This window comes from Artibeus jamaicensis, unplaced genomic scaffold (genome assembly GCF_021234435.1).
Source record: "Artibeus jamaicensis isolate MK-2021 breed Jamaican fruit bat unplaced genomic scaffold, CSHL_Jam_final contig_603, whole genome shotgun sequence".
In the NCBI taxonomy this organism is placed as follows: domain Eukaryota; kingdom Metazoa; phylum Chordata; class Mammalia; order Chiroptera; family Phyllostomidae; genus Artibeus; species Artibeus jamaicensis.
In genome coordinates, this window is record NW_026521904.1 from 6033061 (window position 1) to 6060648 (window position 27588).

The following is a 27588-nucleotide window of genomic DNA, read 5'->3' on the forward strand; positions in this document are numbered from 1 at the left end:
TGTGGAATTTTCACAGCAGTCATTAATTTTGTCAGGGTTAAGAAACCAGGACAAAGAGTGTGAAATTCTTCCATTAAAGGTAAGTAGTTGTACCAAATAGACCATTTGAGCCTTTGAGAAGAGCAGGGGAGATAGTACAGAGCAGTGGCTAACAGCGCAGTTTTAGCAATGAGAACTGAACAGACCGTCCACGTACTTTCTTGGTGACTTTACAGGAGCTACTTAACCCCCAAAGGTTCAATTTCCACCCCTAAAAATGGTGATAACAGTACCTACCATAGTGAGGATCAAGAGACAGAATATATGTAAAGCATACAGTATAGTGCCTGTCAAAAGTGCATTTGTGTGCATGTTCAAGATTCTGTGAATGTTAGTTTTTGATACTGAGGTAGTTATTTGGCATGTGCCACACAAACATGGCTGGAGAACGTCCTAGGCCATTAGTTCACCTTCAATTGTATATAAATCATTATGAATCCAACTTGGGTTGGTTAATGTATTTTACTTCAGATTGAAAGGGGCTGATTTCAAGCTGGGTTCGTGAGGCCGTGTCCGGATGCCGTGGGAAGTGCTGGGGTGGAATGTACCTGTGCAGGGAAGGTCGATGACGTGTGTTCGCCAGTCCGCTAGTGTAGCATGCAGCTAGATTCTGGTCCAGGAATGCTGCCTTCCATTTTATATTACATATTATCCAACTATTCTAGAAATAATTAAAATATTAAATCTAATGGTAATGCTTTTCCCTAAATGATCATCTACACTGTATATTTATGGTTTGGATACAATACGCGTTAATGGATGTGCTAGAAAACTTAAGGAAAGCATCACTTTAAATAAGTAGAGGAAGTAAATTACTGACTCATGCTATCTACTAAGAACTCCTGAGTTGTTTGGTTAGTTTTAATTGTTGCTGCGTAATACTGCCCATCCAATAGCTTGTGAGATTCTTAAAATATGTATTTGAAAAGATTTCTGTGATTCAATAGAAAGTAAATGCATTTTAAAAATAAAAATTGTGTAATCATTGCATAATCGTGCAGAGGTTGAATGGGTGAGTGTTTAGGACACTGTGGCGCAGTCTCCGTGTGTATGTCTCACAGCCGTGCTGAAGGCCTCGTCCTTCCGTCTCACTCCGCCCCCACCATCGTCCTCTGCAGTGCGCACCTGACAGTGTGTGATGGGGAGGGAGACAGCCTGCTCTGGGAGCCCCAGGCCCATGTCTCGGCCTTGATTTGTGCATTGGAAGGTCAGGGAATTTGTGGTTCTCTCCCACTGCATTCCCACTGTGCCGGTGCAGTGAGGATTGTGTGTCATCACAAGATGTTGAATTAATAACAGGTAGTATCCTGATAAAAGACTTTACATTTCAGAGATATATGAATTCACCCTTTGAAGGGCATACACCTAGCTTAAGGCATTAACATAACAGAGACTCACAAGAATTAGATAGGCTCTTAGGAAATGGACTTATTTTCCTAGAATTGTTCAGATATGATTTCCAGCTGACCAGTGGGTCATAATAACTTACAAGCAAAAATAATTCAACATGTGCTTCAATAATATGAATAAATCAGTCTTTCTGGATGAGTCCTTTTCATTTTAGGCTTGTTTTCTCTTGGCTCAAGCTAGAGTTTAGAGGTATTCACAGAATGCTGGGAGTGGGAATGATCTTTATTGATATTGTCAGAATCCTCAGCTTCTTCAAACGGGATTGTTCATATTATGCAGGCTCTTAACACAATTTGACATATAAGGCATACATGGAGGTACTATAAACATCTTTGACTTATTTAAAAACATTTATTTATTGATTGATTTGAGAAAGAGGAAGGGGGAGAGGAGAGCAGGCGAGAGAGAAACATCGATTTGTTGCTCCGCTTCTTTATGCATTCCACTGGTTGACTTTTGTATGTGCTTGGGGTTAGAACTCACAACCTTGGCATGTCAGCGTGACACTGTAACCAACTGGCTACCCAGCCAGGGCAAAATCTTTTAGTTAATTTGAAAGAATTCCCTATTTGTTAAAAATAAAACTAATCTCAAACCACCGGGGAGATAACTCAGACAGGGGACCCAATGGTATTGGTTACATAAAGCAAATAAAGGGGTATTAAATCCTTAAAACTTGATACAAAGCAATAAGAGTTTGTGTTTATTCATTTAATTATTTAACCAATCTTCACTGAGTGCCTGTTATATAGCAGGCATCGCTCATTTTGAAACCCTGAGGCTGTGAAACTATAGCATCGGACAACATCATTGTGGTGGGCACAGGAACAGACACATTGATTAAGACACAGATCTTTCTCTTGAGTTTTTTGTGAGGTCACTTTTCCTGTATATGTGTTGGTCGGTCCAGATTATTCTGAAACTATCTGGGTGCCCTGCGTTTAACACAGCGCTTGACGTGTGGTTGCATAGAGTGAATTAGGATTTGGTTCTTGATGCCTTATGTCTGTAAGGTAAGATGAGGCTGCATTAGCTTTGGAAGAGCTCTTTGTTCAAACTGAGCTCTACACTGAAATAAAGCCTTATGTATATTTTCACTTGTACAGTTTTGTCTCTTCTGTTGTATCTCTGCCATCTGTGAAATTCGGGTTTTGGATCTAAGGAAAGAGGCTAAATAAAATGAAGAACCTTACATTTGTCCTTTTTAAAACAAACAAACAAACAAACAAAGTGTGTGTATAATATATGTATATTTATTGTATATATATGATAAATAGATTGATTGATTCTAGCCTACCCAGGGCCCTTTGGATCTTGTCTCTGGCATACAATATTTCTTTCACACTTTTGCTTTGAGGTCTTTGGCATTTTTAATAATCATGCCAAGTCCCTCCTCATGCCGAGCAGGATAAGTCCAAGGATAAAGCTTTGTGCTCTGCCTTTCATGAGCTTGCCTTGGGCTTAGATTCACCATAATTGGCATTCTTTGTTTCTTTAAGTAGCTACAAGTCTAAGTTTACTGTAGTTCAGTATATATTCTTATTGTCATCAAGTCACTTATCTGTCTATCATTTTACCCAGAAACCAACTAACACTTACCAGGTGACTCCTGTGAATCACATACTGTGACACTTCTATAGCTAAAATACAGAGAAGACAGAGGTTGAAATCTAGTAGCGGGGAAAATGGTACAAAAAGACATTTTAAAACCATGTGACAATTTTAAGCCAATTTTAAGGATCATTGCTTTGGAAATAATTGATTCAGAATAGAGGTTTGCCGGGAAGGTAGGGTGATAGTTCATGTGAACAGCTCTGGTGTCCAGATCGGTGAAGGGAGGGAAGAGGGACGGGTTGGGGGAAGTAGATGGGGAGGGAGGGAGGGAGAGAGAGAGACGGACTGCAGGAGGTAGAGGAAGCCTGACAGGCTGGGAAAAACGCACCTCTCAGGGGACTAGCAGTCTCAGTGTTTGACAGGACAGGGAAGTAAGGGAGCTGGAAGGATAGGAAGCTGAGATTCATGGGGTAAAGGGTCGAGTTTAAGATATTAAAGATGGCCCTGGCTGGTGTGGCTCAGAGGATTGAGCACTGGTTTTGGGAGCAAAAGGTCACCGGTTCCATTTCCAGTCGGAGCATATACCTGGGTTGTGGAGCACGTCCCCAGCAGGGCCATTTGAGAGGCAACCACATATTGACGTTTCTCTCCCTCTCTTTTCTCCCGGCCTTCTCCTCTCTCTGAAAGTAGATAAATAAATAAATACTTTAAAAAAAGAAAGCCAGATGTCACAGATGACCATGAGACTAGTGTGTGGATGGGAGAGGGGATAGCAGAGCTGGAGGGAAGTTGAAAGTGTTGGCATTGAGAAAGTCAAATGATGATGATGGCAGGGTGCTGAATGGGCTGTCTACGTCTTAGATGACACAGGAGGGATGTCATGAAGACCATAGCCAGGTGTCGCTGAGAAGGTGGAAGTGACTAGGCAATCTCTCCGAACCAGGACAGGCCCACAATTCTGGAGGTGGCCCTGGAATTACAGATTTATATCCCAAAGAGAGATTGTGAGTTGACGCCCCATATCTGTTCTTCCTCCACAACATAATCATGACTTTTATGTGGACACATGGCCACCCAGAGAAAGACTGCATTTCCCAGCCTGTCATGCAGCTAGGTGTGGCCATATGACCACAGTTCTAACCAATAGAATATAAATGAGAGTGGTGTTTATAATTGGCACAAAGCTTCCTTAGAGAGAAAAGAGCCTTTTCTCTTCTAACTTGAATATGCTTGTGCTCGCCTGTGAAATGACAGCCCTCTTGTACTATGAGGCAAAACTACTGCTCTGCGTGGTTTGAGCAGTTAGATAAGAAATAACCTTGGTTCTTCTTGACTTCGTGAAGCCCATCTCTAGCTATTTCTTATGTGGAAAAGAACTACAGTGTTTTCTCTTCTAATGCCATTGCTCTCTTGGGGTTCTGAGATTCTGTCACTCATGGCTGAGTGAATCCACCACCATAGTTTACGATTGGGAGGAGAGGATGGTTAGGATCAGCAGGGGAAGAAGCAGTATCTCTAAGAGAGACCCGATTTCAATTGAAGTACAAAGGTGGAAATAGTATTCTGAGAAGAGCTGATGGGTGCCGAAGGGCTGGTTTTCCTGGAAACAAAGTTGCCAGAGGTACAGTGGAAAACTCCGGGGGCCAGAAACAGTGAACGATGGCTGCCAAGGGGAATAAGGACAGGGAAGAGAATTTGGGCAGGAATTTACCTTTTGGCAGAGATCAAAGAAGTCAAGGATATGAGACACAGTCGCTGAAGCTGACTCAAAGATTCCAGAGGATGCCGATGTAGTCTGTATAGGTCTGCATGCAACTTAGATTGTGCAGTGAGCTCTAACAGGTAGGCAGCGGATGAATGTGGCCGTGGGGAATAAAGTCTGTTGGTGCCGAGGCCTGGTGCTCTGGTCTAATGAGGTATCAGGACAGAATGTTGAGATACCCTATTAACATTTCTATGAGTGAGACTGGGATGCTGTTCAAAAAGGAAGGCAGGGTAGTCTGTTGTCTGTTCTGGGGCGGTCCCTGACGCTCTTTCCTCTAAGTGCTCATGGGCTGCCTCTTAAAAGATGAAGTGCAGGTATTTTCCCTTGGATTTGACATTTTGAGCTGTATGTGAGTCACTGTTCGTTATCTAGACAGCACTGGGTGTGTTTTTCCTTTTTCCCCAAGTATGCTCTAAAATGACATTTTCTTCATTAACTTTGACTTTCACAATTTGTGATTTTCTCTTTCTCCAAGAATTTTCTTTTACATTTCTTGCATGTATTCGGAATCTGCATTTTGTTTTACTTCTTCAGCTTATGTCAGTGAATAAATTTTTCCCAATTTACGAGTCACTTTTTTTCTTACACTTACTCCCAGTTCCACTAGTTTGAATTTCTCTTTCATCTGTGATGCTTATAAATCACTTTGAGACTCTTTTATGTCATCTTTGTCTTTCTAATTATAATGGAACAAGAGTTCTCTTGACTTTTTTTGTTTATGCTGTAATCTAATGGAATATTACTTTGATGTTGTGGAGTCGATATAGAGGGTGCAGCAATAAGTGGGTAAAATAAACATGTATAATGAATGAGAACTCCTCCAGCAAATAAGAAAGTAATGATGTCCTTGTGTGTGAATGAATGAACATAATAAAAAGTACATTGAGTAAAAAAATATTTCTTCCTCTTTATTATTTATTTATTTAAATTTTAAATTTTATTTTTAAAATATATTTTATTGATTATGTTATTACAGTTGTCCCATTTCCCCCTTCATTCCCCTCCACCCTGCACACCCGCTCCCTCCCACATTCCCCCCTTTAGTTCATGTCCATGTGTCTTAAGTTATTTAGCTTTTACATTTCCCATACTATTCTTGCCCTCCCCATGTCTATTTTCTGCCTGCCATCTATGCTACTTATTTTCTGTACCTTTCCCCTTTTCTCCTCCTCCCACTCTTCTGTTGCTAACCCTCCATGTGATCTCCATTTCTGTGGTTCTGTTCCTGTTCTAATTGTTTCCTTAGTTTGTTTTTATTTCAGGTATGGTTGTTAGTAATTGTGAGTTTGCTGTCATTTTAGTATACATGTTTTTTATTTTCTTTTTCTTAGATAAGTCCCTTTAACATTTCATAAAATAAGGGCTTGCTGATGATGAACTCCTTGAATTTGACCTTATCTGAGAAGCACTTTATCTGTCCTTCCATTCTAAATGAAAACTTTCCTGGATAGAGCAATCTTGGATGTAGGTCTTTGGATTTCATGACTTGGAATACTTCTTTCCAGCCCCTTCTTGCCTGGAAGGTCTCTTTTGAGAAATCAGCTGACAGTCTGATGGGAACTCCTTTGTAGGTGACTTTCCCCTTATCTCTTGCTCCTTCTAGAATTCTCTCCTTCATTTTAATCTTGGCTAATGTAATTATGATGTGCCTTGGTGTGTTCCTCTTTGGGTCCAACTTCTTTGGGACTCTCTGAGCTTCCTGGATTTCCTGGAAGTCTATTTCCTTTGCCAGACTGGGGAAGTTCTCCTTTATTCTTTGTTCAAATAAGTTTTCCACTTGTTGCTCTTCCTCTTCTCCTTCTGGTACCCTTATAATTCGGATGTTGGAACATTTAAAGATGTCCTGGAGGTTCCTAAGCCTCTCCTCATTTTTTCGAATTCTTGTTTCTTAATTCTGTTCTGGTTGAATATTTCTTTTTTCCTTCTGATCCACTTCATTGATTTGCGTCCCATTTTCCTTCCCATCACTATTGGTTCCCTGTGCATTTTCCTTCATTTCACTTAGTTTAGCCTTCATATGTTCATCTAATTTGTGACTAAAATCAACCAGTTCTGTGAGCATCCTGATCACTAGTGTTTCAAACTGTGCATCTGATAGGTTGGCTATCTCTTTGTCACTTAGAAGTATTGGCTCTGTGGCTTTGAGCAGTTTTTCTGCTTGAGCCATAATGTTTTGGTCTGTTCACACCTGTTATGTATGAGGGGTGGAGGCTTAGGTGTTCACCAGGGCGGGGCAAGCCAGTCACTGGGTTGTGACACTGTATATGGGGGTGGAGTCTGAGAGGGAAAAAAGTGGCGCTTTGCTCCACTGTCTGTTGCACCTCAGTCCCTTCCGCTGCTTTTCTGGTGCTGATTCCCAGGTGTGTGGGCTTGTGTGCATTCTAGGACCCTGTGGGTCTTTCCAACAAACATTCCTGTGAGGTTGGGAGTCTCTCTCTGTGCCTCAACCCCCACAAGTGTTTTCAATCTGTGTTTTGAGGCTTTATTTCCTGGCGCTAGGACCCTGGGTTGTGCAATCTGTCTTGCTCCCCAGTTATCTGCGTGTGAAGGTGGGACCACTGCCTAGTCAGCCAGCCACCTTGAGCATGGTGCCCTGCTTCTTAATCGCTACTTAATCACTGGGTCTGCCCGTTGCCACCCCACGCCCAGGGTCTGCCTGGTGCCGCCTGGAGCGCCCTCAGGGTGCCTTGCGTGCCAGGTGTCACCCACGTCCTGTGCCTCAACCTCCCAACTCCGCCCCTCCTACTGGTCTGGATGAATGTGTCTATTTTAACTCCTTGGTTGTCAGACTTCCATACAGTTCAACTTTCTGTCAGTTCTGGTTGCTACTTTGTTTCTGAATTGTCCTTATTTTGGTTGTTCGAGGAGGCACAGTGTGTCTACCTGCGCCTCCACCTTGGCAGGAAGTCCCCTTTCTTCCTTTTTTAAATGCTCAAGCAAGGATTTGAATACCAGATGCAACTTCACTAAATACATGTAAATGACCTTTTGACATAGGAATGTTTGGACTCTGGCTCCCATACGTAAGAAAAATTGAATAAGACCTTCTAATTTCACTTCTGGAATTCCAGGGACATGATACAATCTTGGAGACATATTTTGCATGGGAAGATCATAATTAAATTTGCTGAGCCAAATATTCAAAGGCTTGTCTGAAAGGTGCCACTGAACCCCAGGCAGGTGAAAATGAATAGTTAGGAGACTGTTACCCTGGGGTTAACCACTTGGGGATTAAGTTCTGCATGCGGTGCCTTATTAGAGCCGGGAGAGTAATTATTCATTTCCTGTAAGACTGGAATTCTTGATAGCATTCATTAACTCTCAGATGGATTCTTTTTTTGTAAAGAAAAAAACGAGAAAGCTAGAATTTACTTTAAACTTAAATTATCTAAAACAAAACAACATTTATAAATAGTACGAATGTAAGCATTCTTTGCAATTCCTGTTTTCATGTCTGCTCCTTGTCAATAGGTAAGGACTAACTTGCTAGTTGTAACAGGGGACTTCCGACCACCCCCATATTACTGCTTGTTTGCTGGGCATTGCTTGGTTGCTGGTCGGAGGACTTTTAAGGAAGATGGGCAAGTATCAAGTAGCAACTTCCAAAATTAGCTATTAAAACAACAAAAAATTATTTAACATCTTATGCCATTATTCTGGTTTATGTGACTTTTAATGTTCAGGAATTTTTGTTTTAAAAGATTATGGCAATGCTTTTCAACTTTAATCTGCAAGGACAGAAGTTGAAAGGGCATTTCTCTATTTAAAAACACGGTGTGCTGTTCCATGATACTGTGCTCCCAGTTGAGACATTTTGTTCTTGAGGTGAAGTTTAGCGTGTGTCTAGCTGGGCTCCCCCACCCCCAGTGGGAGTTTGTTATAGCACAGCGGTGCTTAGTGATTTGCATGCACTTGGGTTGAACAATAAAAATTATTTACTCTTAGCTAATCTGGTTTGCTAATTGCTCTCTGGTGTTGAAGCCATTGGATTCTGCCAGGTGGGAGAGAGGAATGGAGAGCAAAAACGTGTACGAGGCCATGTAAGGGAGCATAAGAGAGTGGGAGATGTCAGGGACCGAAAGGGAGGGAGGTCAGTGTGACAGCAAGAGGGTGAGGAGGTGAGCGGCAGAGGGTATGGGAAGGAGAAGGATGGGGACAGGGAGTTGGGGAGAGAGAGAAAGACAGACAGGCACAGAGAATGAATGTGCAAAGACAAAGACAAGCTGAGGAAGGAGGATAGGGAGAGAGAAATGGGAGGTAGGGAGTCGAATCTGAGGAGGTCTTGTGTTCAGTGGGGCCCCTGGGTAACTGCCAGAATTCGTTCTGATGAGTTCTCATGGAGCAAATGTAAGTTTGTTGTGTGCTGGTTAAGGAATGGAAAATCATTTCGGAGACAAGCAGCAAATTTACCCCTGTGGGTTAAAATTTCTTTATTTCCATTTAGTCCATGCTCTCAGATCCTGAACTTGGGTCCTGAGCTGTGTTAATCATTACTTAATATTAATATGGAAATGAGTTTACCCTGTTGCAAGTCCCAGTTTCAATCAGAAAGTAATTATGAAAATTAGTCTTACAGATGCTGTGCAAGGGTGTTGCTTTCCAGGCAATAATTAAACCTCTTAGCCCTCTCTGGGTGGTTGATTTTTTTCTTCTTAAGTAGTTTATTTTCCTATGCTTACTTTCTGCAGGTGAGAAAAGATGGCGAGTTCCTGCTGACTGAGGGATTCATCAGTTGAGGTGGGTAAGTTTCCATCAAGAGAAGACAGTGAATGGAATGTTTTAGAGCTGAAGACAAAGAAAAAGATCAGCTGCTTTCCTCTGATCTGAAGCAAAGATGATTATTTTTTAAGTGGGACTAGAACCTTTGAAATTCCAGTTATTTTCATAGGAGTCTTTCTGAGCCAGATCTCCATCCTCAGTGGGAGCCAGCCAGACATGCTGCCTGGCTGTTCTAGTTCTAGTTTCTGATAATGAGTAAACAGGTGCTCAACAGCAGCAGCACATGATAATAATAATTATTATCTCATTTATAAAGTGCTGTGGGGGCTGTGCACTGCTAAGAAAGTGGAGCCTGGAAGGCGTGTGGGCGCGCTGCTCCAGGCATCCGGTCCTCCTTCCGCTCCCACCTCCTCACCACCCGCCCCCCTGCCCTGCCACTGGAGGGAGCCTCTCCCACTAGCAGAGCAGGCAAAGCCACTTCGAAAGCCCTTGAAATATGAAGGCGTCCAGGACATGGTATAGATATAGGAACTGTTCTTCAACTTTAATCTGCAAAAGTTGCAGTCTCAACAGGATGTTAGAGAAGAGTTTCCCTTTTGTGCAAACCGTACACAGGAACTCACAGTGGAGGGAAGTAGGTTTGCCAGATGAAATACATAGCACCCAGTTACACTGGGATTTCAGGTAAGCAATGAATAAAACATTAGTTGTTGTTTATCTGAAATTCAAATGGAACTGAGCCTCCCGCATTTTTATTTGCTAAAGTGGCAAGCCAGGTTGCACCACCCCCTGTGGGGAGCACCAGACCCTGGCAGTTTCAGCTGGGCCGCGATGGGCCTGCATTCCCACGGCTGTGCCGCGTTCCCTGGACCTTCCTCCAGAAGGTAGTGTCAATGCAACTGGGAATCATTGCAAAAGGAGGAGGCAGAGTTTTCAGACTAGATATCATCAGAGAGTTATACAAGTTAGAGTAGGCAATGCAATAAGCCTCTTAAATAAATAAATTAGGTTGTTTTACTGACTTTGGGAAAAGTAAATGGCTATTGATCTATCAGTGAGAAATACAAGGATGTTTGAATCTACACATCAGCAGTTTGGGGCTATTCCGTCACGTCATCATGTATCCCACATGGTTTCCAATGCACAGACACAAGATTTAGTTAATGGTGAAATCGCAGGGAGTATAATTTTTAGAAGTCATTGGGTCAAATATTGCACTTTTGATGGCATTGAGGCTCAAAATCTTGCAACATTTTGATTGCAAGTTTAAAGATCTTGCAAATAAAAATAGCAAATAATTGCTTACTTGTTATAACTTTTCCTTTTGTTCACTTTTCGAGGGAGTTAGCATGGAACGATGGAAATCCTAGGAGTTAGGTGACCCGGCGGCAGTGCTCTCCCTGAATTATTTCCTCTGTGAATGGTATCCATGTGGGTACATTTTGAGTTTCATTGTGAATTCCTGACACTTAAATTTTCTGAGGCTACCTTACCTTTCATGTTCTCAAACTGATTTGGATCCGCGCGGTCCAAATCTGTTTGTCCTGTGTGAGTTGTGTAGGGCATGACTGTGGAAATGTAAGATGGGTTTGATTTTTGCATTTGCTTCTGTAAGTTAAGCTTATCTACTGTACGAGTACTTTGGGACCTGGGTGGATACAGGTACGGATATATGGTTAGCATGCTGCTTTAACAGTAGAAAGTTAAGACAAATGCGGGGTGATGGGAGGCGGGCACACTGCCCTCTCCTGCACTTTCACAAGTCTCCTGAATGCTTTTCCCACACACCGAACCGTCACTACAATGATCAGGGGCTTTGCGTGCCTCCAGAATTCCTGACCAGTGGCCAAAGCAATCGCGTAAGTAAATTGTTTCCTGATGTCCATTGACCATTAATGTCCCCCGCATACAGCTGGTTACGAGCTGAATTTTTGAAGGTGTGCTGCCTATACTTGAGCGAAATCTGTAAGAAAGCTTTGCTGCTGTGGTCCACAGGACTAGGGAGGGCAGGCAAAGCCCTTCAGAGGGACAGAAGCTCTTCTCTTACATCCGTTTCTTCAGAGACCAGAGTGGGTGTCTGAGCCACAGGATGACTTTCTCATGGCAGCATCTCAGGAGTGCCAGCAGGAAGCAATCCGTGTTGCTAGATCCTGCCAAGCTTGGAACCCAGTATAACTCTAAAACTTTTGAATACCATATCTCTGAATAATGAAGTGCATCCTGATGATGAGGGTGGAGCCAGCCCGCTCCCAGCCTTCCGTGAATTCTCCAAAGCCCTGTGACCAGGAGCAATGCCTAGTTCATGATTGAATGTCTTCTTTTATGGTGTCTGATCTTTAGGAATACAAGTCTTAGACCTAAGGGCTTATAAAACCTTATTTCCCAAAGACTGAAAGGACAACTAGCCCTCAAGGTTAGACCACGCCCCATTGCCCAGCCTTAGTTTAGACTTCCTGTAAGTCTGTTGGCATAGCAGTGTCACATTTAATAGTGGGCGGCCAGGGGCTTTGGCTGGAAGTTATTCCCGAGACTCACGCAGGCTGCACAGTGCTGTTCTCAGCGGCAGTGGTCCCTCCAGTGTTCCAGGGCTGCTCTGAATGAGCAGTTTGTAACCATTATGTTCTGCCTGAGGAATTTCACACTTTCCTTCTAAAGAGAACCATTTATTCAAACTTACTTCCGGGTGAGGGCTATTATTGAGGACTGCTGGGGAGGGACAAGGAGTGGTGGAGTATGTGGCCGTCTAACCTGGGTCACACCGCATTTTGAAGTCATCATCAAGTTATAGCCCCTTTGCTTTGAGCCCAGGTGTGACTCCAGAATGCCACTCAGCTCAGTACTCAGGCAGTCATTTCTGATCATGTGGCGTCGACACATGCGCTGATGCCAGTTTGCCACTTCTGGTTTAGATAGGTTATTTTCTCCAATTTCCTCTAGAAGTTTGTATTCAAAAGTGGTGGGTCACCCCTAGGTCCCCCTGCCCTGTCACGAATGGGCAGCGGGTCCTTGTACCGAACTAGAGGACCTTGTAGAGGCTTCCACTCAAAGAGGGGTAACAGGCCAATGTGTCCTCTTTTTGGAAAGTCCAGTTCCTCCCCACTACGCTCTCCTACAGGCTGTATGAACCAAGCCTGTCTTATTTATACAGACTTTTATATGGTGGCTTTGTGTAAGCCATTGTAAAAGCCAAAATGAATCCTTCTTTGAACTTAGTAACATTTGAGAATTATCCTTTCAAGATTGCCATGTAGATTGGGCTGTGAATTAGCCAGAATTTGAAGTACCAAGAACAGAACATATAAAAATCTGCTTCCTGTCTGTGCTAATACAAACCCCGACCCCTCTTGCCACCCAGCTCTTTGTGGAACTTTAAATCAGCATCTTGTTGCTTGAACCAGCGCTTGTCAGAGTTCTGATCTTGCAGACAGAGCTGTGTGTTGAGTTAGAACCCATTTGCTTAGAGCCCTTTGTCCTCAGGTGTGCTGCTTTCCATGTTACCTTGGCTTGATGTTCTTTAGTGTGTGCCTTTGGCAAAAGGGGCATACCTCTGAACCTGACTAATTCCTCAGTTATTAAATATCAACAGGACTGGAAGGAAGCATCCACCTCAGGGTGGGGTGTGTCTCTGCCAGGGCCAGCCTCAGCTGTAGCAGGGCGGGGACGGGCCAGCAGTGGTGAGCTAACACCAGAGGACACCCGGGACCCTCAGGGGGACTGTCAGTGCTTCCTTCTTCTCCAGTGCATGACCCTGTGGGAGTGCCCCCGAGCCACCGCACAGCCCAAAGGCTAGAAGTTAAAAAGGAGTTGGGACGGGGGTGGGGTGGAACACCACGCAGAGCCCTACAAAGTCAGCCACTGAATTATGCATTTGGCAATAATTAGTGGGAATGACAAGGCTTAGGTAATGCTTGGCGAGCCATCAAGGATAGTTGTGTCTCTTGTTCACAGCACAGGGGCACCAAGCCAAAGGGTAGAGTGGGGCCGGAATCCAACCTGTTGTCTGCCTGGCAGAAGGCGACATTGGCCCGGAGAAAGGGAGGCCTTTTTCAAATGCCTGTACAGACACTGTCCTGTCACCAAGCCCTGCGCACACATAGCGCTCATATTCCCAGAGTGGGCTCCTTTTTTAATTTTCACAAAGGTGCCATGGGGGTTGGGAGGGGCCCTCATACTTCTCCCAAGTCCTTGAGGTAGGTCACACTTTCATTCGAACTCAGATCCACGGTGGCCTCCTGGCTCAGGAGATGGGCTCTCAGAGATTGGGAAGGGCAGGAGCTACCATGCCCCAGACGAGCTCAGGATTCGTATGGCACCCCATGGAAGGAGTTTTCCCCTTTCAACTCTCTGTCAGTCCTTCTCATTAGTCAAGACAAAAGTATCGGTTTGTTAAGAGAGAGTGCTAGGGGTGCCTTTGTTAGCCACACCAGCCCCAAAGCGGAGCTGGACTCAGACCCCTAGGTTTCTGCAGGGAATGATTGTACACATTCGGTGACATCTTTAGTGTTCATTGTATGTGTGTTTGGAATTACCTTCTGCCTTTGCCAAGGAATAGTGATTTTTTATTCAAAGAAGTGAAGTACCATTTAAAATACAATTATATAAAAGAAATGAGTTGATTTCCTCATTGTTTTAGTCAAATCCAAGTTGTCACTGGCTTGGATTGCATTTAGAAAACACTGATTTATTGTAAAGGGACCAAATGTAAAATGGAATTATGACGTTGTTTGAAGAAGAGAGGCCTGTGTCACAGTAGTACAGGTGTCTGATAACATCTGCCGAGAAGAGAGTAAGAAGAAACACTTGCACAGTAGTTGGGGGGACTTGGGTCTGAGTGTACATGTCTGTGCTTGTGTCCCTGGGTTTGTGTGTCCCTGTTCCATGGAAGGAAGCTGAGAAGTTGTGGACTCTCCGTGTTCCTGAGGGTGGGACTAGAAGATGTAGGAGTGACTGGAGCTGTTTAGAAGTCAAGCAGTTGTCTCCACATATTTTTTTTCTGTAGGGAAGAAATGGCTGGACCAAAGCTGGAACTCAAGGTCTTGGTTCCTGTCTCCCTCTGTGTCTCCGTCCTTCATCCCCTGTCTCTCAGTCTCTCTCTCTCACACACACACACACACACACACACACACACACACGCATACACACAATCCACCAGTGATTCAAGTCTGCTGCCTCCCTTGTAGAATTCCCTGCAGAGGCCACCAAGTAAAGTGACAGACCGTGACATGGGGAAGAAGTAAGGACATTGTTCTCAGGAGTCTTCAGGTGAAATAACACGTTCGGCTGTTGGCACGAAGATGGCTGGGATCCCTGCAGTAAAAGCACTGTTTGGTATCCCGTGGCAATGTTAGTTTCTGTTTACACAAAGACAAAAAGTGTCGTCTGATATAATCGCAGAAAACTGCTGCCACAGGCCTTTGAAACAATTAGTTTAGACGATTTCACAGAACATTAAACTTAACAGTGTCAGTCTGTTCCGAAATGCTCTTCGAGGAAATTTTTGCAGCGAGGCCAAAATTTAGGCTGGCAAGAGGGCGACCTCAAATAGGCAATCTCAGCTTTTTTGACATATGATTGACCCACTATAAACATCACATATTAAAAGTGTGCAGTTTGTTAAGATTGACATATGTGTGCATTTGTTAAACTACTACCATAATCAAGATGATGAGCACATTCATCACCCCCAAATGTTTCCCTGTGCCCCTCGATAATCCCCATCTCTGTGCCCACTCTTCCCCAGGCGGGGAAATGCCTTCTGTCACTGTAGATGAGTTTGCACTTTCTAGAGTTTTATGTTGAGAGTAAAATACATACTCATTTTCATCTTGCTTCTCTACTGAGCATAATTAAGGATTCGTGTAAGTTCTATGTATCATTAATTTATTCCATGTACTGCTGACTAACACTGCATGGTATGGCTATGCCCCATGTGTGTGTCCATTCACCTCTTGGTGGATATTTGGGTTGTTAGTAGTTTTGGGGCTATTACAAATAAAGCTGCTCTGAACATTTATATACAAGTGTCTGTGTGAACGTACATTTTCTTTTCCTTGGGTGGACACTTAGGGGTTCAGTACTGGGTCATAAGGCAGTGTGTGTTTAGCCATTGAGCCATCGCTCTACTTTCCAACAAGTCATACTGTTTTCTGTCCCCGCTAACGGGGTGTGAGTTTCAGTTCCTCCACATCCTTGCCAGCACTTGGTACAGAAGACATTTGATCTCATTGTGGTTTTGATTCGCATTTCCTAACTGAGTAATGACGTTGAACATTCTTTATTGCTATTTACCATTTGTATATGCTCTTCGATGAGGTGCCTACTCAGTTTAAAAACTGGACTATTTTCTTGTTATTTTTTAGCATTCTTATATATTCTGGATGCAAGCCCTTTATCAGATATATGCTTTGTAAATATTTTCTCCCAGTTGGTGGCTTATCTTTTTATCCATCAGTGTCTTTCAAAGAACTGAAGTTTTAATTTTGATGAAATTCAATTCATCATTTTTTTATGATGATGAGAAGGAAGGAGTGAGGGAGGGAGAATGACATTAAGAAGATTTTATTGTTGTTGTTGTTGTTAGTTCCCCCCTCCCTCTCCCTCCCCCAACAACAAGAAAAATAAAGTTGCTTTTTAGTGGTATAAAGAAAACCAGGAGAGGAGACTTAAGAGGCCACTTTTGACCCGTTGAGTTAGAGACCCCCTGTAAGATGCCCAGACAGGTCTGCAGGACATGGGGGAAATCCAGGCTACAGTCTGGGTCACCAGTCATCAGTATGCAGCAGGCATTTAAAGCAGAGGCCTGGGGAGTAGGTATAGGCAGATAATGAAAGGAGGCTGAGGACTGGGATTGCCCCCATTTAGAGGTCAGGGAGATGCTAAAGAGCCATCGAAGAAGACCAACAGGGAATGGCCAAAGAGGCAGGATGATATTCAGAGAGTGGCATCTAGGAACCAAGAAAAGAAACTGTCTCAAGAAAGAAGATGCAATATATCAATACAATGTCAGTTGCTCTTGAACTTGAGGAAAAGGAGGCCGTAGAATGAACTGAATTTGGGATTTGGCAATGTGGAGGACTTGGACAAGTGCAGTCTTGCTGAAGTGGTAGGAATGACAGTGTGGTTGGAGTGAGCTCAAGGGAGATCGTAGGAGAGGGCGTGAGGGTGAGCGTGGATGGGCTTTGGAACCGTGTTGTAGAGGGGCGCACAGGGATACAGTGTGATCAGACGCATACGCCTGGGATGCTGAGATGTCTTAACGGAGACCAGAAAGACCTCCCTGTGGTTACCTCTGAAAAAGAGATTCAGTGGACTTGGATTTAAAGGAGACTGAGGGAGATGTTTTCCCCATCAATCTTGCATTGCTCTTATTGAGAAGCAGTCATTTCAAGGTTTATGTTAATATGTGAAAATGCACATAAACATAGACTATGGTATACATAGTATCATTAAGACAAACAAAACAAAACAACTATGTAGAGAAAAGGCAAAAAGAAAATACGTAAAATATTAAAAGTAATATTATGTGGTATAAATGGAATGAACTTTAGAATCTGGAATAATATACCTTAAGTGTCTGGAAATTAGCAAGTTCTTGGTCCATTAATAATTATTTCTTATAATTTTCCAATGTTTTAGGGAAGGAAATATTCACACATATTTATACATTACTATTGTAATTGAAAGTTAGAAACATTGAAAACAGACTGGGACAGCCCTTGCTGAAATGTTAGGAATGTTTGGTTCTATGTCATTTTCCACTTGGTATAGTTTCTGTGTTTTTAACGCCAACCAACAAGTAAACCGAGTTCCTTTAAATAGAAACATCAGGTGATCCGTGTTCTTCTGCTCAGGTCACTGGCTGTTTTGTTGAACAAGTGAAGCAGGCGTGTAGCAGAAAACTTGGATGGTACCTGCCATCTGAAAAATCAGCCGGAGAAGATTTAATGCACCTGCAAAACAGAGGAATAAAATGTGATTTCATTTATATACAGCCTTCAGGGCTTGAATCTTCTGCCTAACCTGAGGTCGACCTGTGAGGCTTGTAAAAAGAATGGCTTGTAAGGACAATCCAGTTGAACTGTTTTCCTGGTGTTATTACTTAAAGAGTCCCCTTTTCCTTCCAGAAGTGTCCCACTTTGGAGGGTATGTTATGTGGTCCCTCTACGTAAGGGACGTGGAATCCTTACAGGTCATCACAGGACTCAGCAATACTCTTGGATGGCTTCTCAAAGATTGGTATGTTAGAGTGGGGAAATAAGAATTAGTTTAATGGGCCCACAACGTTAAAAGGGTATCAAGGTCAACTATCAGATTTAAATTCTCTGACCAAGTTGAGAAAGATAAATAACCTTTGGGATGGGAAGATAGAGACTCTCCAGTAAACTTTGCTGTCCTTGCTAGTTGGGCAGTATCAGTATGGGTTCTTAATATAGGCCAGGGAGAGCAGTATGAAGTAAAACATGTTGCAAACCATAAGGGTCTATTCAGATGTGAAGTGCTTTCATTTGTATTATTCCATTTGAGTCTATCGTATTCTCTGATTTTTAAAATAGATATGGGAATAGCTAGTAGGTGATTGATCTGGGAATAAAATCCATGTCTCCTTATGCTCTTGCATTGTAACACACATCTGGGAGTCTTTTTCATACTCTCTGGGTAGGGCTTTTCTGACGAGGACACAAAGTGAGTTCAGATGGTTCCCTGAAGTTACCGTGGATGGTTACTTTTTCAGGAAACCAAGCTTTCTTCACTATGTGAGTTGCCTTTGCTTTATAAGGTATTGAGAGGGTGTAGAGTTTGGGACTAAAAAATCCTTGCCCATTTTCAAGATGGAATAGAAGTTGATTGGCCACTATCAGATTTGGGCATGTGCCATTTTTCTCAATATTGGAAATCTCATTCCTTTCTCTTTCCACCTGGAAGTCCAGTACAGCAAAGGGAAGTGAAGTGTGGACAAAACAGTGAAAAGAGGCTCAAGGGTTGACCTGATACCATTTGAGCCTTTTACTTAGTACTTTGCTCATATACCAACTTCTAAATTAAGGATTACAATACAGAATTTAGGGATTGAAACTGAAAATAGGAGCTTATAGCTAATTGCTCTTTCAACTCTTTCTGAATATACAATCTTTGGAGAGAAGTCTTATCATTATTAAGTAATGCTTTTATCTCAGTGCCAAGCGATATTTCATTTTGATATAGGTATTCAGTGTTTGGATATATACTTCTTCTTGGAAAAAAGTTAGCATTTTGTGCAACTAAATTAAATAGCTACTGATAAAGAAAAAGCCCAATACGGCTCTTTTCTACTTTCCTAAAACAATACCGAGACCCCACATATCTGAGAGAAGGAAATTGTACCGTGAGGCTTACCACAGAAGTCATGAAGGCTGGTCCTCATTAAACTAGGCTGTCAGCCATCTGCAAATCAGAACTCTAGGAAATGCTGAAACTTAAAGTTCACTTTTAACATGAAGAGGGTTCACACATGCTATTCTGTGGGCTAATCTTTAGTGGCAGATGCAGAGACAGGAACCTCAAGTGCTGTGAGGAAAATGCAAGCCTTCCATTTTAAGCCCTTTTGGCTTTCATTTTAGGCATCAGCCAGTCATCGACAGAAATGACCGAAGGGACTGATCCCAGCTATTTCAAAGGGCCTTCTTTTGTATGAGATACTTAAAGAATCCTGCAGTATTTTACTCTGTGGCATATTTTATGCAATGACCACAAATATCCATGATCCTAATGAATTTTTCCCAAATTAATGGCAGCATGGACTTGTGGGGCGGGGGAGAAAAAGCTCATAGAGTCGGAAGTCAATTCTTACAATGATTTAAATTAGATATTATCACTGATTAGATAAGTTGTTTAAACTTTTTGGCCTCAATTTTCGAATGTATTAACGAAGATTTTGATAACTTCTTTACTTGCCTTATCGGGATGTTTTTATGGTCAAATGGATGATAAGATGTCATAGCCTTTGAAAAATAGAACCTGATTGTGGTAGAGACTTGAAATGCTCACCAATACCTAGTTCATCTTCACGGGAAAATTTCCTGGCTTCCCTTCTAATTGGGCTGGTCATGTGATTCCTTCTGCCCAAGGGGTTGTGGTTGAACTTGAGTCACTCTGGCTAGATAATTTAATTGCTGGCATGAGGTCTCTTCCAGTTTAGATCGCTCTTCCCTTGCTTTTGTGATTGTGAAAATGTGTTTCTACACTTAGAGGCATCTAGAATGCTGAGACAACACATGGAAGGTAGTTATCTGGCAGAGGTGGCCCCTGTGGCTTTAATTAAGCAAGAAATAGACTTATACTGTATCAGATCACTGAGACTGAGGAGCCATTTGTTTCAGCAGCATAACTTGCCCTATCCAGACTGCTCTAGGTATAAAGGAGTCGTAAAATTACTATTGTGATTAACAGTTAGAATTCTCTCAGACCCTTCCTAATATTTACTGTTTATTTACTGGTGCGCCATTTGTTGACACCTAATGGGTTTAAAACTGGTTATTTGGACTTTCCATTCCTATACTCCAAAGAATCTGTAATGCCCTTTTGAATGTAACCCAAAGGAACCAACTGTATTGGCAGTCATAACATACTGGCAGAACCACTATAAAAGGAGCTAAGTTCAAGAAGTGTATCTAGCATATCGTGGTCACTCAACATTTATTGCCCAAGGAAATCAGGTGGTGCAGCTGTTACCAGTCATTCCATGTGGCGAAATCGAGTAACGAACCTTCAGTTCTCATCTTAGTTGATCTCACAAGCAGGGTTTGGCACATTTTATCACTCCTTATTTCTTGAAAACCTTTTTTTAATTTTTAGCTTCCCGGGCATCAGAATCTTCTAGTTTTCCTCTGTGCTAGTGACCACTCCTCAGTCTCCATGCTGCACCCTCTTCTTCCTGACTCCTAAATACGAGAGTGCCCCAAAGCTCAGTGTTCCTGTGCACCTCTCTGTTTGACTCTCTCAGTCATATCTGCTCTCTGACTTACTATTGAATCTCTTTTTAATTTATACATTTTCTTCTAAATAAAGAGTATTAATACTCTGACTAGCCTATATTGCTAATAATTCTCATTTGTTGTTAGATTTTTACTTTGTAGTTTTTCCATATAGACATCTTACATTTGTATATAATCAAACATGTCATTTTTAAAGGCTTTTGCAATTGGTTGGGAGGGGGTTGGAGGGATCAGTTAATGTGTGCTATAATAATTCTTAAAATATGAAAATGGTCCTATATTAGATCCACATTTTTCTGCATAGCAGGGCCTTGTTATTCCTCTCTCATGGTTTGGACATGTCCTTTGGGTTATGTAGCTATATGGTGGAGGGTCATGTGATCCCAATCCATATTCTTACCAAATTACCTGTGACACTGTAATAACAATCTATCGCTATGTAACAAAGCACTCCAAAATATAGTTGCTTACAGCACCCATTGTCATTTATTATCTCTCGTGGTTTCTGTGGGTCAGGAGTTGAGAAGTGGCTTGGCTGGGGCTGGAAAGATCAGGATTTCTCCTGACGTTGTCATCAGATGTTGGCCAGGGCTATAGTCATCTGACGGCCTGTCTGGAGCTGGCAGACTTATGTCTCTGGTGACTCGTGTGATGGAAGGTTCATTCTTCTTCATTGGGTCTCTTCAGGGCACTGCTGGAGTGTCCTCATGACATGGGGCTAGGCATTTCCCAGAGCAACTGATCCAAGAGACTAAGGCACAGAAACCTCAATGTCTTTTATGACTTAGCGTCAGAAGTCACACATCATTCTCACCTAATTCTATTGGTTGCGTTATAGACCAGCCCTGCTTCAGTGTGTGTGTTGGGGGGATGGGGGAGGGAACTACCAATGGTTTGGCTACGGGGTGGTGGTGGTGGGGCAACATTATCAAGGGCCATTGTGGAGGCTGGCTACCAGTAAAACTGAAAGTCATTATTTGTCTTAGATGTATTCTTGGGCTTAAAATACTTTTAAATTTAAAATGCAGGAATCCCAAGCACTATAGCCTTTATACTCTACTCAAGCAGGAAAGAGATGGATGAGGTTTTGCAGACTGTTTGCTCAATGTTATACCTCTGGTATACTTTCTGGAGCTGACTTAGTTATTCTTGATTTTCTACTTCCTCTATACCTCTCTGAATCCAAATATTTTGAATAAAATGAATCAGGCAGGGGCAAGAAAATGTTTAAGACAGAGTAAAATAGCTGCCAATAATAGCAGTAACTTTTCTTTATTGAGTTCCTGCTGTGTGCCAGATATATAACAGATCCTTTTTACAAGTTACCTCTGACTTAATCCTTCCATAGCCATTGATGGGAGATGATGTGCTCCCCATTTGAAGTATAATGAAACTGAGGTTCACAGTAATTTGTCCAAGGTCTTTTTTAAAAAAGATTTTATTTATTTATTTTTAGAGAGAGGGGAAAGGAAGAAGAAATAGAGGGAGAGAAACATCAATGTGTGGTTGCCTCTCGCATGCTCCCCACCAGGGACCTGGCCTACAACCCAGGCACGTGCCCTGACTGGGGATCGAGATGGCTACCGTTTGGTTCAAAGGCCAGCACTCAATCCGCTGAGCCATACCAGCCAGGGCAATTTGTTTGAGGTCTTGCAATAAGTGGTTGAGCGGAGACTTCAGCCCAGGTCAATCTGTCTTCAAAGGCCATGGTTATTCTGCTACCTCTGATCATATCCAATTGATATAAAACACATGCAGGTAAAATGTTTGGGCATCAGAAAGTTGAAAAGATGTAGAGTGGTATGTTATCTGGAAGAGTCTGTTAAAAATAAAACATCCAGGAAAATGTAATCCCAGATACAAAAGCACTTTGAAAATGAAGTGCATTATAAATGTGAGGTGGCTGTGTGATTAATATTATTCAGCTCAGAGAACTAATTAAATGAATCACATATAATCCCTGTATTTCTTCTGCAGTCAGATTATAGCAGAGCACCTACCCATTAATCCTTACCCTGATAAAATATAAAGTGCCTATCCAGGTAATAGATTGGAATTAATGTGTAATTAAAGAAAATGATAGCCCGCTCAGCGATGAAGTAGGGATGGCAGTATTTTAAGTTAATATGCATTCTAGACCAATACATGTTTTAGATTAGGAAACTCTGCTGAGATGTATAATTTAGGAAGATATCAAATCATCAGTTTAAAATTAAAGCACAAAGAGCTTTACGTCTTTAAAAGCATTTTGTCGTAGCGTTGATATGATGTCATATTTGTCATGGATGCAAAGGCGTTGTCTTTCTGACAACTACTGTTTGCAGACAATAAGCCTTAGGGATGGGAAAGCATTCTTTTCTCTTGGATTTTCCCTCTTTTGGCCTGAGTGTTGGCGGTGTTAACACATTAACAGCGAACTGAGATGATGGTCTTGAGATGATATGTAGCCCTTATTACTGCGCCTTGGCACCCGGCCCACAGACACCAGCAGCAAGAGCCCTGATTTTATTTTAAAAGGAGTTAGAAGAATGTGAAGAAGGTCATGGCCATCAATCTGTTATCACTCTGCTAGATAGGATCTCTTTAAGGAGGAGCATGAAACATATTTTAAAACCTTCAATGAAGGCCCCCAAATGACGATGTTCATCTTTCCACTTTCTAATGAAAGTGCTCAGTCTCTGAAAGAGAGGTTACAAGCACTGCACCACAAAATTGATCTAAGAACATGCTTTTGTTTTAAATCGTCCCAGCTAGAGTCAGCATATATAGTCAGTATATACAATGAGGCAGGTACATAAAAGCAAAAAAATATTTTGCAGTTCTGCTTGGTTTCATTAACTTCACATTCTTGTGAGTGGGACATTCCTGTCCTACTGCAGAGGAAAGAAATGGAGACAGAAGCTCACAGTCCTGCTGAGGGCAGCCTATGGACTGGAGGACACAGCATGGTCTGGAGGAGCCTTCCTCTCCCAGCATGCACCTCTCCTATCACTAGCTGTAGCCGGGCAGTCTCTGGATATTATGTCCTTTGTTTTACTTTTGAAAATACTTTAGAAAAGAAATATGTGATACTTAGATTTTGAATTCTCCAACATGGGATTTAGTTTGGTGAAATTTTATCTAACATTTAGGTGCATGCATGCTTATTTTTACATAATTAAAATATAATTATATTTACACATCTGTCCTAATATCCACTTCATTTTCCATTGTTGTTATAATTAAATTTTTTTTTTGCTGCTATAAAATCTTACCAACATTTCATGGTAGTATCAAAGTCCATCAGGTTCCTGTGTTGTGATTTAATTATTCCACTATTGATATCTCAGTTGTTTCCAAAGTTTCCTCTGCTATGGCTGATGATGTAATAAGCATCTTCGTAAACAGAGCCCTTTTATTTCCTAAGGTATTGTTTTTTTCAGTTAAATTTTTTACAAGTGGACTTAGAAGGTCAGTGCTACTTCTGTTGTTTATGTGATTATTTTCATAGGTTTGCTTCCCTGATAGGTGGTGATTTTTCTTTTTTTTTCATATTGTTAGTATTCCACAATCTAATTTGCACGTAGGAAGTTCACATTGTACTGATTTTCCTGAACAGTTTGATGACTGTATCAGCAATGGTTCCATTTCTTCAAATGAAGAGAATTCAGGTAAGGGCTGCTCACAGAAGTGTGTACAGATGAGAGAACAAACAGGGGATTAGAAGAGAGGAAGGCCACGGCCAGCCCTGAGCTGAGGGGGCAGGAGAAGGAACGGCGTTTTATGAGTGCCCATAGCCAGCCTACTCTGAAGGCACAGGGGGGAAAACAGTGTTTCATGAGCACTCAGAGCCTCAGCGGAGGAAGCAGTGCTGCTGGGGCTGGGGCGGCAGAGGGATCCGACTGCACCAGGGATGCCGAGCTGGAGCATGCGAGGAGTGGGGGCAAACACCCCGACCTCCCTCTCCTGCCTTCCTGTAGTCTCCCGCGTTGCCTCTGTTGGTCAGACCCAGCCAGAAGTCAGTCTGACCCATGGACCTGGGTGATATGTGCATGGGGGTCACCCTCCTGGGGCACAGAGCAGGGCAGAACGTTGATCTTGGGCTGGTGGAGGTGGGGATGCAAGTGACAAAAAGACTGGCACCATGACGTTGGGAAGTTGGTTTCAAGGGCAGTACCATTCTATTTTGTAGAATCTAGCCTTTGAGTTGTATTTCACGTCTATCGGGCCTGCAGTCTCAGAGAAAGGCCTTCCTTCCATGTTGCATGTCTTCTATTATGGAAACTAGGTCACAGTGAAAGAGCAGGAGACTCCGAAAGAGCTCTCAGCACTGACAGAACAAGTCACGTGTCTGCTGGGCACTGGGTCTGCTTCTTGGCAGTCTTCGCGGTTACGCGTCAGCTCTGATTTTATTCCTTATACTAGCTGTTCTGCTTCCCCGCCAGCTCCTAAACTCATCCTGTAAGGTTTCGATCCAAGTGTTTTTCTAGTTTCAAGGACACACAAAGAACCTGGTCACAGATATTCCACAGGGCAGTTTCTCATGTTGGGAGTCAAGGGCCCTCAAGCATTTTTGGGTGCTGTGGGTTTGTGAGTCTTCTCTAAGAATTTAAAAATGTTGCTTTCATTCGAATGACAAGGAAAATTCAATCTACTCATATCCTGGATCATTGGATAACTGTCTGATAACTGAACCCTGCACCATGATTTCTGTACCTGCCTTTAGGTTTGTGTTCAAGTGAGTGTCAAGTACATCCAGTGGAGATGTGGAGGGCGGATATGAAAGATCAGTGTAGAGTTAATTTGATGTCTAAGCACTGTTTACATGTGAAGACCAAACGCTCCCAGGGCAGGCTGATGAAGACAGGTTTTAGAGTAGTTCCAGCCGGAAACTGGTGGGAGAACCCGGACATCGCAGGGAATGTGGATGTCAATGGTGATTGTAGGAGGACCCAGGCCACCTCACCTGGGCAACAGTGTGGTTTCAGCAGGACATTATCTGACTGTTATATTAATGTTATTAATTTGAATGCTAGTCGGTTTGTAGTTTGGGATGTATTTATACACGAGCTTTGGTTTGTATAGATTAATGGCGATACATCTAAGAATGTTAAACCTTGTTTTAAATCGATTGTTTTCTAAGGACCAATGTAGTTAACACTGGGGTATCTGAGGGAACATTTTCTTTAAAAAAATCTGTATGCATATAATTACCCTGTGGAGTTAAGAACACCAGACTGGTCATCTCGGGCTCTGTGAACTGATTAAAGGAAGATGGAAGGCGGTAGGGAAGAAGGGATGGCATTTAAAAAATCTCTTCTTAGTTTTAAAAAGACTTTCTGAATCTTTACCCCAAGAATTTGTGAGGGTTTGGATGATTGAGGAGCACATAATTAGGAAATACTCATGGTATTAGCCAACAGGATCCCACTGGCTTGTTTGCTGCATGCTTTTGAGAATTCTTTCGCGTGGAATTCAAGGGTGGTTCTGCTCGTTTCTGCCAGAACGAAGGAGTATAGTGAAACCTTGTACATATTTGCTGACTGACTTTCTGAGGTATAACTTCATTGGTTGAAAAGATTAAAGAACTTTTAATCTTCCTTTTAGTTCCTCACTGTGCTGCCCCTCCAGCTATGTGGATTTTTCGTGTGGCACTTCCAGGCAGGTACTGACAGATGGTCCGCTTTGGGGCTGTGAAAAGCCACCCGGTAATGCTCAGTGACAGTGTCTCCATTGGGTATTGTCTTTCCTGTGCATGTATCAGATAATTCATATCAACACCCAAGTGTATGTGGGAAAGCCGAGTCATGGTATGTTTGGCATTAGGGTCTGTTCTTTCGGCAGGGGTTATAAAACACGTTAAGTAACTGAGGGATCATGTAATCCTGTGGGCAGGCGGGCCATTATTCTCAGCTAGGCAACACCTTTTGTCCTTGGCAACTCTTGAGAATGGAACCACTTTAGTGCTTCAGAAGCTGTAGGAACAGGGCAATTATCAACTATTGTAACTGCTGACTAATTCTTCCAAATGGGGTATATGGGGGGTGGGGAGAAGCCAAACAATAGATGGTTCATAAATAATTTGTGCTGGTGCTGAAATGTGTCCTGCAGTTTCTCCTCTGCCAATTGACCTTTCGACTGTTTGCTTTAGGATTATGTAAAAAGGAGCCTGCATTCCACAAGTTAGGATTCCGTTTACAATGCTTGCTGCCCCTCCCAGCTCCCTTCCCACCTCCTTCTCCCCATACCAACCCCACTGTCCAAGTTACTATGAAAAGTGATGAAGAAACATTCCCAGGAAGCTTCTTTGGGTAATTGTCCTGGTGGCCAACCACAATAACCAAGAAGGCCTAGATTCAGTAACTAGGTTGAAAGGAAACCTTTGAGGAAGGAAGAAGGTCTTGGATGTGGTTTTTACTTTCCTAAGGAGAAAGTTGATGTGGGTTGATGAGGTCAGACCACCTGTAACAGAAAAATTCCGGGAGGAAATTGGGCTTCCCCAGTCAAGCAGAAACGTTTCACATCACTTTCCCTCCACCCCACACCTCTCAACTGGCAAAGCCCAGGGACTCAAACACATGCTCACATGCCAGTCCATGCAGTGACTCCACAAATCACCACTCTCCAAGCCTGTTTGCTGAAGTCAAACAATGCCCGGCCCCAACAAAGCCCTCCAGAAATGAAGCTATGACTGCCCGGCCTGCGAGCTGGGAGCAGTAGGTGACTTTCCAGACTCAGCTGAACGTTCGGCTGCCTTTCCTCCTCCTCCAGGTCTTTGCTTTGCTCGGGGCTCCTCCTCCATCAGGGAAGCCACTCGGTCTCCGGGAACCCAGGTAGGCATCTCATTCTGTCGGGAAACATCGACTTTGCCAATCTCTCCCCTTGCCCTGTTTCTTGCCTGGATTGCACCTGGGAGGGGCAGGTCAAGGATGGGAGGGAACATGGCAAGTTCTGGGGCAGTGCGGGCAGATTAGGGCCAGGACAATGTTCTCCCCCACCGTGAGTGAAGTGAATCAGCATCATAACTCTGTGTCTCAACGACATGGCACCTTGGAGTACTTGAACTCTAATAGGCCTCTTGCTTTCTTTTTTTCTTGTTGGGATGTAATTGACATGTAACATTATAGTTTTAGGTGTACAACATAATGATTT

At 42.7% G+C, this 27588-nt stretch overlaps 1 protein-coding gene across 6 annotated transcripts in view; it reads left to right on the top strand.

Moving 5' to 3' along the window:
* LYPD6B (LY6/PLAUR domain containing 6B) overlaps positions 1–27588 on the top strand; it is a 166825-nt gene that overhangs the window by 51028 nt on the left and 88209 nt on the right. For 3 of the 6 annotated variants that reach the window (XM_037167678.2, XM_037167677.2, XM_053670680.1), the window contains exon 2: positions 9457–9505. The gene's annotated coding sequence lies outside the window, so the exon portion shown is untranslated. Of the gene's footprint in view, positions 1–9456; positions 9510–27588 lie in introns of all 6 variants that reach the window. The other 3 variants (XM_037167681.2, XM_037167680.2, XM_053670681.1) reach the window with 1 other exon arrangement.